The 11,886-nt window shown below is 49.4% G+C and overlaps 1 pseudogene; it reads right to left on the bottom strand.

Annotated features, from left to right (window-relative positions):
- Window positions 1-605: 605 nt before the first annotated feature.
- LOC140222955 (uncharacterized) lies at window positions 606-2,169 on the bottom strand (annotated as a pseudogene).
- Window positions 2,170-11,886: the final 9,717 nt, after the last annotated feature.

Raw genomic sequence — 11,886 nt, forward strand, 5'->3', positions numbered from 1 at the left:
CCTGCCCTCAGAGCCATGCCTCTCCGCCGGTCCCGTGGCCCTCCGTCGCCGCCTCCCCGGCCGACCTCGTGGCCCTCCGTCGCCGCCTCCCCGGTCAGTCCCGTGGCCCTTTGCCGCCGCCTCCCCGGCCAGGACCGTGGCCCTCCACTGCCGAGGCGGCAGGGAAAAGAGGAGCCGGAGCCGTGCCGCGAGCTGACATGGGCACGGCGAGCTATTAAGGCCCACCGGGCCAGCGGGTCGGCACGGCCTACCTAAGAAGGCAGCAGGTCGGACTTGGGCTGTACATTCGGCACGTGGGCCGGCCCGGCCTGGCACGATTACTGTGCGGGCCTAAACAAGCCGGGCCTAAGCAAGCCGGGCCTAATCGGGCTTGTGCCAGGCCGGGTCGGGCCGCCCGTTTGGCCATCTATATTAGGAACGTCAGCATCATTTTGGCATGATATGCTTCTCTTTGTGCTTCCTTTTAATTTGAATTAACTTTAAGTGATCTACAAATTTGTTTATGCCATTCTTCCTTTTCTTTTGCGGCACAAGTTCCATAGAATTTTGCCAATTTTTAAGTCAAAAGTTCAATACACATGCTAGAATCTGGAAAAGGCATCACGTTCCAAACAAAGTAGATACTGTATTTCATTAACACAGACACACGATACAAGTCCGGGAATAGAAAGTCAAAGTACAAAGATACTACCGTAGCTTGAAAGACTAAGGATCAAACCCATACAAAAGAAGTAGTTTGCATAGAAACGAGCTACGGCCTACAAGACAACGTAATTTGCATACTAGTAATTTTACGAGCACGATGCATCCTTATTGCAGGGAGAAAACATAGACAACAAGACGCAGAGAGGTAAAAGCATGTTGGCTACAGTGCAGGCTTCACCTGGCTCCACTGCCACTGGTTTACGGGATAGCACCGCCACCACCTGGCGTGTCAGGCTCAGGCCTAGAGGTGACGCCGGCGTGGAGAAGCAGCGCCCAGACGAGCGTGATAAACTCGCCGCCGCGCGCCATGGCCTGGACGTGGCCCTTGAAGTTCTCCGACGGCGCCACGTAGAGGGCCATCTCCGACCAGAAGTCCGCCAGGATCCGGCACGCCGACGCGTCGTCCTCGGTGTACTGCGCCACCAGGTGCCGCCCGAGCTCCGCGCCCCACCGGAGCACGGTGTCCCGCGACGCCTCGCTCAGCGCGGCCACCAGCCGCCCGTACCTCCCCTCTGCCGACTCACCGCCGCTGTCCGCCCCAAGCGCTGCGCGCGCGTCCTCCGACACCTCCTTGTACCGTTTGTTGGACCACTCGGCGCAGTCCGGAAGCAGCTCCGGCGCCGCCGCCACCAGGTACGCAAAGTAGTTGGAGAGGTGGCTGGCGGCGATCATGTCCGATGAGGCCGACATCGACTTCATCTCGAAGAGCCTCGTGGCGACGTGCCACGTGAGGATCAGCTCGGTGTTGCTGCTGCTTCCGTCTTCGCTCCACCCCCAGCTTTTCCGGGAACTACCGTACAGCGTCCAGTCGACCGTGGCGCCGACTCGCCTCGCCGGAGCACCGCCGTCTTTGCTCATCCTCCCGTAACTGCTGAGCAGCGACCTGACCACCGCGTCCTTCACAGCAGGCGACACCTGATCGACCTCATAAGCCCCGCTTTGCCGTAGAGTTTCTCCGAGAGGAACCCAGACCGCTTGAGGAAACGGCGAGGCTCCAGCACCGAGTTCTGCCCAATCTTGTGGCGCCACCGGGTGGCCGGCCTGAGCCGCAGCGCCGCCGCGAGGGCCGCGTGGACGCAGCCGGAGCAGCGCCACGCCGACTCGTGCCTGATGTAATGGCCAAGCAGAGCCATCTTGGTCCAGTTGGAGCAAACGCCGGCGACAACGTCCCATGCCTCGACGAGCACGACGGCCAGCAGGAGGGAGAAAGTAATGACCTTGTAAGGCGTGGAGTGCACCACGTCCTTGACCTGATAAATCCACCCCACGGCTATGGCTCCGATGAGGAGGAGGACGGAGCAGAGGTAGTTGAGTGTCGCCGACCACCCGCCGAAGATGCAAAGCGGGATGGGAGAGTAGTAGAAATCACTTGCAAACGAGAGCTCGTCGACGAGGACACGGAACACCCGGTCGACGTTGACGCCGGAGCCGACGCTGTCCATGCCTCCGAGCACGAAGTTAAGGGCCCCTCCTGACCCGGTGCGGCCAGGGGGTACCCTGACAGCCGCCGCTGCAGGATCTTGAACAGCGAGTAGGAGAGGCAGAGGTCTCTGAGCTCCTGCCGCTCGGCGAGGATGCCGTCGCCGTGCTCCGCCATCCTCCACACGCGATCAAGCGTGACAAGGCTGCTGAACTTGTTGTCGAGAACTTCGCGCTTGATGCGGTAACCCTGCGGGCTCTCCTCGACGTGCTTCCTCGTCTCTCCCATCACTATATAACGCGGCACCTGCCCGTCGCCGTCGCCGTCGCCGTCGGTGACGAGCTGCGCCATATAGCCGGCGACAAGCCGCGCGTTCTTGCCGAGCGCGAAAGAGCCGCTCGCGCTCCAGAAGGCGGCCAGCTTAAGCGCTAGCTTCACAAGGCCGAGCGCGCTAAACACGAAGAAGACGGCTCTGTTGAAGGGACGCAGCCATCCGGCTAGCGGGACGCAGAGCCAGATGAGGTACCCCAACCAAGCGTACATGGCGAGGTGCTCCACAGGGGGCCTGATCCTCTGGCCGTCGAAGCTGACATCACCGCCGGCAGGTGAAGCCGCGGCAACGGTGACTGCCGCCGCCGCGACGTCGGCGTTGCACTTGATGGTGAGGATGAGCACGATCCACAGGAGGAGGGTCCACATGTTCTGGATATCGGGATTGTCCTTACCTTTGAGTGGCTGAGAACGGTCACATCTCGGCTCCGCGCTCCTCTTCAGCAAGGAGCTGATGATGGAGGAGGTGAGCGGGAGGAAGACGTACGGTGGAAGCGCCCCACACAAAGAAGCGGAACGCCGGGTGGCGGCAGCAATGACGGCCATACGTGCTGAGCGCCACAAGCAGAATGGCAAGCACCGCAGCGCCAACGATCCCACCGTTCAGTAGATTGAACAGATTCTCACTTTCACAGGACACCAATGGATTCCGATTCTCCGTATCTTTGGAACAGAGCAAACCTCTCTAGGTAGCTAGCTAGCAGTAGTGACTGGTGAGCATGAAGTTTTCCATGTCAATGTGCATATATATAGGCCTAGCTCACTACCGGAAACAGTTCTTTTGCCGAGTGCCCCAGGCACTCGGCGAAGGCCCCAATACACTCGGCAAACGGTTTGTCGAGTGTAACACTCGGCACACTTTTCCTCGGCAAACAGTGCGTTTGCCGAGTGTCAATCGTCGGGCACTCGGCAAACCCTTTGCCGAGTGCCAAAATACACTCGGCAAAATTAAACACTCGGCAAAAAGGCGTTAACGGTCTATCACGGCAACGGAGTCTTTGCCGAGTGCCTGACGGCCGACGCTCGGCGAAAATATATAGTTTGCCGAGTGTATTTTTTATATGACACTCGGCGAAAATATAGATTTTGCCGAGTGTATTTTTTAAATGACACTCGGCGAAAATATAGAGTTTGCCGAGTGTATTTTTCAAACGACACTCGGCGAAAATATCAGGTTTGCCGAGTGCCTACTCCTCCAAACACTCGGCAAAAAAACCCTCCCGCCAGTTTTTTTTTAGGCTTTGCCGAGTGTATTTGGTACCCGGCACTCGGTGAAAATATAGGGTTTGCCGAGTGCCTGCTGTTGGAGGTATGCCCTAGAGGCAATCATAGAGATGATGATATTCCATATGTATCCATGATTTGTATATTGTGTTCATTGAATATCCATTAAAGGCTACTTCAATTGATTTGCAATTATGTGAATTGTATGTGAAACTCTTTACTTGTATGGTTATTCTAAAGTTGTCCCTAGTCGGAGTTCATGTGAGGACACACGTGAATATTAGACTAGCACATGTATTAGTTGATGACTATGTTTCACAAGTCATGGACATGGAGATGTTGCACTAATAATGTGGACACATGTGGAGACATGTGCTAGAACTGACCCAACACGAGAAGTAGTTCTCTCTTTAAACAACATATACGCTTTGTCCTTAGACCTGAGATTGTCGCATGTATTCTAGATGTGGATCGACCTACTTAGGGGCTATCAAACGCTACGCCGTAACAGGGTAGTTATAAAGGTAGCTTTCGGGTTTGTCAAGAAGCATGCTATGAGACATGGTCAATCAAGATGGGATTTGCCCCTCTCTGATTGAGAGTGATATCTCTGGGCCCCACGAGTGATCGGATCCGAAAATGCATGGCCATGCTACGTACGGTTAAGAGTTAACCTACAAAGGGATTCCGAATCACAGGATCGAGAAAAGAGCGGTCGGCTTGAAGTTAGACCAAATATCGTGAGGCAAGGGAATAGCATGTATATTACGTTGTGATGGTTCGTCTGATATGATCTTCGTGTGCGTATAGGAGTTGGCACGTCTTGCTAGAGGCCGCTACCGACTATTGGGCTGAGTAGGAGTACTCGGGCCATGTCTATACGTGTCCGAACCCATAGGGTCACACACTTAAGGGGCTGGAAGCCCAATTCGGATCAGATCCGAGTTGGATTAGGATTAGAAGTACTAATGGGCCTCGGATCCAGAGGCCCGTCAGAAACCTCTATAAATAGAGGGGTGGGGGCGCCCTAGGGTTTTACACCTTTTGGCGAAACACACCTGCCGCGCCTCCCACGCCCTCGCCTGTTGCAACTAGCGGATCTAGCAGTCCGGCTTGCAATGCTTCCTCCCTGCACGTGTGGATACCTTGGAGGTGTTGCGCCTGCAGCACTTGGACGAGCCGCCGACGAGCCACGACGAGCCGACGACGAGCCGCGGCACCGGAGGCGATCTTGCTGCACGTGGACGAGCTGCTGAGGAGCTGCTGGACGTGATCGACTACGTACGACTACGTTGTTCGACTACGTACGACTACGTGATCGTCTTCACTGCATCGACGCATATCTACATCTTCCGCACCAGTAGTGCGTCGAGTGGTAATCCCGTGATCCTTATACGGCAGTTCTTCCTGGTTATACGCGGTAGAATTTTTAAATTGCACTAGTGTAGCCTACCTCGTATCCTTTCAGTGGTATCAGAGCCATAGCTGCTTAGTTTTGGATTCGGGATGTGTGCATATGGAGATATGCGAGTTTTCCGTTTGATCTATATCCTGGTTTCGTGCCCTTGCTGCAATGGTAGTGTAACGACATACTCCTACCGTTCGGTTTCCACCATCGGAGTTAAGTGATACACGTAAATCCAGTTGCAGTGAGCGAAGATCAATATGATTGGTCAAATCAAAATCCAGGGTCATACGCTAGGCGCATTAGATGTGCAATAGTAGATGAGATCTACTGCCGGGGTCGGGATTTTTGCCGTATGCGTATGCTTCGGTAAATCAGCCATAACTTTTCGGTACGATCTCGGATCGGGGCGAATTTTATATGAAAATTGATCTACAGAAAAAGTTACACATGAAATTCAACCGCTTCGCCGTTTTCAGCAAAATTAGATTTCCCAAATTCGGCTTGGAAGATGGAGTTTCGGGCATCCAAAGTTTGGAACGTTAGGACGCCTAACTCTGTTTTGCAGGATGTATGTATGTATCTTGTGATCAGTATGGCCCCCTTGTGTATGTGATGCATGTGTGTAACTCATTCGTGACCTGCGTGTCGCGCGTACGGCAACACGGCAGGAGCCATATGTGTTGTCACTTTATTGTATTTAATGGTCTGCGTACCAATCTGTGATGATCCAAGCAACTATGTAATCTTCATTACTAGATTCTTTACTAGCTATTAAGCGTAATAGCATGCTCTAGTTCTTGGAGGACTCATCACCAGGAGGATGGCGCACATGGAACATGGAGATGGAGATCACCATTGTGAACAGGTTCTATGGAGATGGAGATCACCATATGAAAACGGGCCATACTGTGTCACAACTGTGTGAATGCTATTCTGTTTATGTTTTACTTTCTGCATGCTGTGATGTTAGAAGTAGAACGATCCCTCATAAAGTTTAAGTTAGTATGCCCTCCCAACTAAAACTTGCACCGTCCCATGTCTTGTACAATTAGTGGTGGGTCTATGAAATTAGGGTACCACTAGTTTTCCTTGACTAGACGGGTTTGTGTCGGACACTTACACGCATAAGGGTTGGTTTGCTTAACGAGGTCATCTTAACGGTTAAGGACCTTGGGGCATAACGGTTGGGCGCCGAGACATGGAGATGTCACCCAACAACAGGAGTCATATGTGATATGATTAGCAAAAGTTGCTTACCGATCTACCTTGTTTGCTAGCGGTGATGCTAAAGCTCACTAGTGGACTTGTTAGTTGTGGATCCTGAATCACTAATTTTCAATAGAGGGATATTGATTTTAGTGGGAGTAGATTCTGTTAAAATAGTTTAATGTGATTTGCTCTATCATGGATACATTTGTCTTAGTGTATTTTGCATTACTTTGTTGTAGATTAAATGGCACCTAGCAGCACTACACCGTTTGCTTTGCGTTCGGTCCTTGAGAAGGACAAGTTGAATGGAACAAATTACTCGGATTGGATCCGTAACCTGAGAATCGTTCTCAGGGCTGAGAAAAAGGAAGATGTTCTAGACAACCCACTACCAGAAGAACTTGCTGATGATGCACCCGCTGCTGCTAAGAATGCTTACAAGAAAGCATGTGATGCTAACCTTGAAGTAAGCTGCCTTATGCTTGCTTGCATGGAACCCGAGCTGCAGATGCAGTTCGAAACAAACCATGAGGCGCACGATATGATCGTGGCCCTTAGAGACATGTTCCAAACACAGGCCAGGACTGAAAGGTTCAATGTGTCTAAGGCCTTTGTTGAGAGCAAGCTAGCAGAAGGCGCAGCAGTAGGACCACACGTAATCAAGATGGTTGGTTACACTCAACGGTTGGAGAAGCTGGGCTTTCCACTGGGCTAAGAGTTGGCCACTGATTTCATTCTTTCGTCTCTTCCGCCTAGCTATGGGAACTTCATCTCGAACTACCATATGCATGGGACGGAGAAGGGTCTGAATGAGCTGTGTGGCATGCTTAAAACAGCAGAGGCTGACATCAAGAAAAGCGCTAGTACCAGCCATGTGATGGCTATACAGAACAAGCCTAGCTTTAAGAAGAAGGGTAATTCTTGGAAGAAGAAGGGCAAGGCTCGAACGTCCAAGCCAAACCCAGCACCCAAGGTTAAAGCTGGACCTGGACCTGCTCGAGACAAAGAGTGCTTTTACTGTCATGAACTTGGTCACTGGAAGAGAAACTGCAAGCAGTACCTAGCTTCCTTGAAGAATGGCGGAAGTAAGAGTACTTCTACCTCAGGTACGCTTGTTGTTAATGTTATAGACAACATATTTCTCGCTGATACAATTATTAATTCTTGGGTATTTGATACCGGATTGGTTGCTCATATTTGCAATTCGATGCAGGGAATGATAAGAAGTAAAAGCGTGGAAAGAGGAGAAGTTGATTTTCACGTGGGCAATAATGCTAGAGTTGCTGCGTTGACCGTCGGGACGATGCAACTCCACCTCCCGTCAGGATTTATTATGGAGTTGAATAATTGTTATTTTGTTCCTAGTTTAAGTCGAAACATTTTATCTCCTTCATGCTTGATGAAGGATGGTTATTCATTTGCGAGTGAAAACAATGGTTGTGTGATCTCTAAGAATAATATGTTTATGGCTTTTGCACCCATTGTGAATGGATTATTTGTTTTAAATCTTGATGGTTCACCTGTCTGTAATGTAAGTGCTAAAAGGCCTCGGCCTAATGATTTGAGTCCTACCTACTTGTGGCATTGTCGTTTGGGTCATATAAGTGAAAAGCGCATGAAGAAGCTCCATTCTGATGGACTTCTAACTTCGTTTGATTTTGAATCATACGAGACATGTGAGGCTTGCTTGCTAGGCAAGATGACCAAGACGCCTTCCACAGGATTTCCTGAGAGAGCAGTAGACTTGTTGGAACTCGTACATAGTGATGTATGCGGACCAATGAGCACGACGGCTAGAGGAGGATTCCAATACTTCATAACTTTCACTGATGATTTTAGTAGATATGGCTATGTCTACTTGATGAGGCACAAGTCTGAAACCTTTGAAAAGTTCAAGGAATTTCAGAATGAAGTTGAAAATCAGCGTGGCAAGAAAATTAAGGCCTTACGATCTGATCGTGGAGGCGAGTATTTGAGCCACGAGTTTAGCAATCATCTAAAGAGTTGCAGAATTGTTCCACAACTTACGCCGCCTGGAACACCTCAGAGAAACGGTGTGTCCGAGCGACGTAATCGAACTTTGTTAGACATGGTTCGATCAATGATGAGCCAGTCGGACCTACCGTTGTTATTTTGGGGATACGCTCTAGAAACAGCAGCTTTCACACTTAATAGGGTACCATCTAAATCCGTAGTTAAGACACCATATGAGATATGGACTGGAAAGGTTCCTAGTTTGTCTTTTCTAAAGATTTGGGGATGTGAAGTGTTTGTCAAGCGACTTCAGTCGGACAAGATCACACCCAAGTCGGATAAGTGCATTTTCATGGGATATCCAAAGGAAACTTTGGGATATTATTTCTACAACCGATCAGAAGGCAAAGTGTTTGTCGCTCGGAACGGGGTTTTCCTAGAGAAAGAGTTTCTCAAAGGAGAAAAGAGTGGAAAGACAGTGCATCTTGAAGAAGTTCAAGATGAGTCGATCGGGCAAGAATCAATGAGTGATGCTAACGTAGTAGAACAAGTTGAGATACCCATGGCAAGAGAAGCACCGCCACAACCACGAAGGTCGGCAAGGCTCCGCGAAATGCGGGAAATATTATTGTTGGACAATGATGAGCCTGCGATATATGCAGAAGCAATGATGGACCCAGACTCCGAAAAATGGCAGAATGCCATGCAATCCGAAATAGAGTCCATGGGAGACAATCAAGTTTGGAACTTGGTTGACCCGTCTGATGGTGTTAAAGCCATAGAGTGCAAGTGGATCTATAAGAAGAAAAAGGACATGGATGGAAATGTTCACATCTATAAAGCACGACTTGTCGCAAAAGGTTTTCGACAAGTTCAAGGAGTTGACTACGACGAGACCTTCTCGCCCGTAGTGATGCTTAAGTCCATTCGGATTATTCTAGCTATAGCTGCATATTTTGATTATGAGATATGGCAGATGGATGTCAAGACAGCTTTCCTGAATGGAAACCTAGCCGAGGACGTGTATATGATACAGCCCGAGGGTTTTGTCGATCCGAAAAATGCTAGAAAGGTATGCAAGCTTCAGAGATCCATTTATGGATTGAAGCAAACATCTAGGAGTTGGAACATTCGTTTTGATGAAGTGGTCAAAGGGTTTGACTTCACCAAGAACGAAGAAGAGTCTTGTGTTTACAAGAAGATTAGTGGGAGCTCTGTAGTATTTCTAATCTTATATGTGGATGACATATTACTGATTGGAAATAACATTCCTATGCTTGAGTCCGTAAAGACTTCACTGAAAAATAGTTTTTCGATGAAGGACTTAGGGGAAGCGGCATACATTCTGGGCATTAAGATCTATAGAGATAGATCGAGAAGGCTTATAGGTTTAAGCCAAGATACTTACATTGACAAAGTGTTGAAGCGGTTCAGCATGGAAGAGGCAAAGAAAGGGTTCTTGCCTATGTCACATGGCATACATCTCAGCAAGACTCAGTGTCCTTCGACTGCTGATGAGCGGGATCGCATGAGTAGAGTGCCATATGCCTCGGCTATTGGATCTATCATGTATGCAATGATAAGTACTCGCCCAGATGTTTCATATGCGCTAAGTATGACAAGCAGACACCAGTCTGATCCAGGTGAGAGTCACTGGACAGCGGTGAAAAACATTCTTAAGTACTTGAGAAGGACTAAAGATATGTTCCTCGTCTACGGAGGTGAGGAGGAGCTCGTTGTAACAGGTTACACCGATGCTAGTTTCCAAACCGACAGAGATGATTCAAAGTCATAATCAGGATTTGTGTTCACGCTAAATGGTGGTGCTGTTAGTTGGAAAAGTTCCAAGCAGGAGACGGTGGCCGATTCTACGACAGAAGCCGAGTACATCGCGGCTTCGGAAGCCGCGAAAGAAGGTGTTTGGATAAGGAATTTCCTCATTGAGCTTGGTGTATTCCCGAATGCGTCCAGCCCGTTGAATCTCTACTGTGATAACAATGGGGAAATTGCGCAAGCAAAGGAACCAAGGAACCACCAGAAGAACAAACACGTAATGCGGCGATTTCATCTCATTCGAGACTTCGTTAACCGGGGTGAGATCAAGATATGCAAAATACACACGGATCTGAACATTTCTGATCCGTTGACAAAACCACTCCCGCAGGCTAAGCATGATGCGCATGTAAGAGCTATGGGTATTAGGTACCTTCTAGATTGACTCTAGTGCAAGTGGGAGACTGTTGGAGGTATGCCCTAGAGGCAATCATAGAGATTATGATATTCCATATGTATCCATGATTTGTATATTGTGTTCATTGAATATCCATTAAAGGCTACTTGAATTGATTTGCAATTATGTGAATTGTATGTGAAACTCTTTACTTGTATGGTTATTCTAAAGTTGTCCCTAGTCGGAGTTCATGTGAGGACACACATGAATATTAGACTAGCACATGTATTAGTTGATGACTATGTTTCACAAGTCATGGACATGGAGATGTTGAACTAATAATGTGGACACATGTGGAGACATGTGTTAGGACTGACCCAACACGAGAAGTAGTTCTCTCTTTAAAACAACATATACGCTTTGTCCTTAGACCTGAGATTGTCGCATGTATTCTAGATGTGGATCGACCTACTTAGGGGCTATCAAACGCTACGCCGTAACAGGGTAGTTATAAAGGTAGCTTTCGGGTTTGTCAAGAAGCATGCTATGAGACATGGTCAATCAAGAAGGGATTTGCCCCTCTCTGATTGAGAGTGATATCTCTGGGCCCCTCGAGTGATCGGATCCGAAAATGCATGGCCATGCTACGTACGGTTAAGAGTTAATGTACAAAGGGATTCCGAATCACAGGATCGAGAAAGAGCGGTCGGCTTGAAGTTAGACCAAATATCGTGAGGCAAAGGGAATAGCATGTATATTATGTTGTGATGGTTCGTCTGATATGATCTTCGTGTGCGTATAGGAGTTGGCACATCTTGCTAGAGGCCGCTACCGACTATTGGGCTGAGTAGGAGTACTCGGGCCATGTCTATACGTGTCCGAACCCATAGGGTCACACACTTAAGGGGCTGGAAGTCCAATTCGGATCAGATCCGAGTTGGATTAGGTTTAGAAGTACTAATGGGCCTCGGATCCAGAGGCCCGTCAGGAACCTCTATAAATAGAGGGGTGGGGGCGCCCTAGGGTTTTACACCTTTTGGCGAAACACACCTGCCGCGCCTCCCACGCCCTCACCTGTTGCAACTAGCGGATCTAGCAGTCCGGCTTGCGACACTTCCTCCCTGCACGTGTGGATACCTTGGAGGTGTTGCGCCTGCAGCACTTGGACGAGCCGCCGACGAGCCACGACGAGCCGACGACGAGCCGCGGCACCGGAGGCGATCTTGCTGCACGTGGACGAGCTGCTGAGGAGCTGCTGGACGTGATCGACTACGTACGACTACGTTGTTCGACTACATACGACTACGTGATCGTCTTCACTGCATCGATGCATATCTACATCTTCCGCACCAGTAGTGCGTCGAGTGGTAATCCCGTGATCCTTATACGGCAGTTCTTCCTGGTTATACGCGGTAGAATTTTTGAATTGCGCTAGTGTAGCCTACC

Source organism: Setaria viridis, chromosome 5, assembly GCF_005286985.2.
Source record: "Setaria viridis chromosome 5, Setaria_viridis_v4.0, whole genome shotgun sequence".
Lineage (NCBI taxonomy): Eukaryota > Viridiplantae > Streptophyta > Magnoliopsida > Poales > Poaceae > Setaria > Setaria viridis.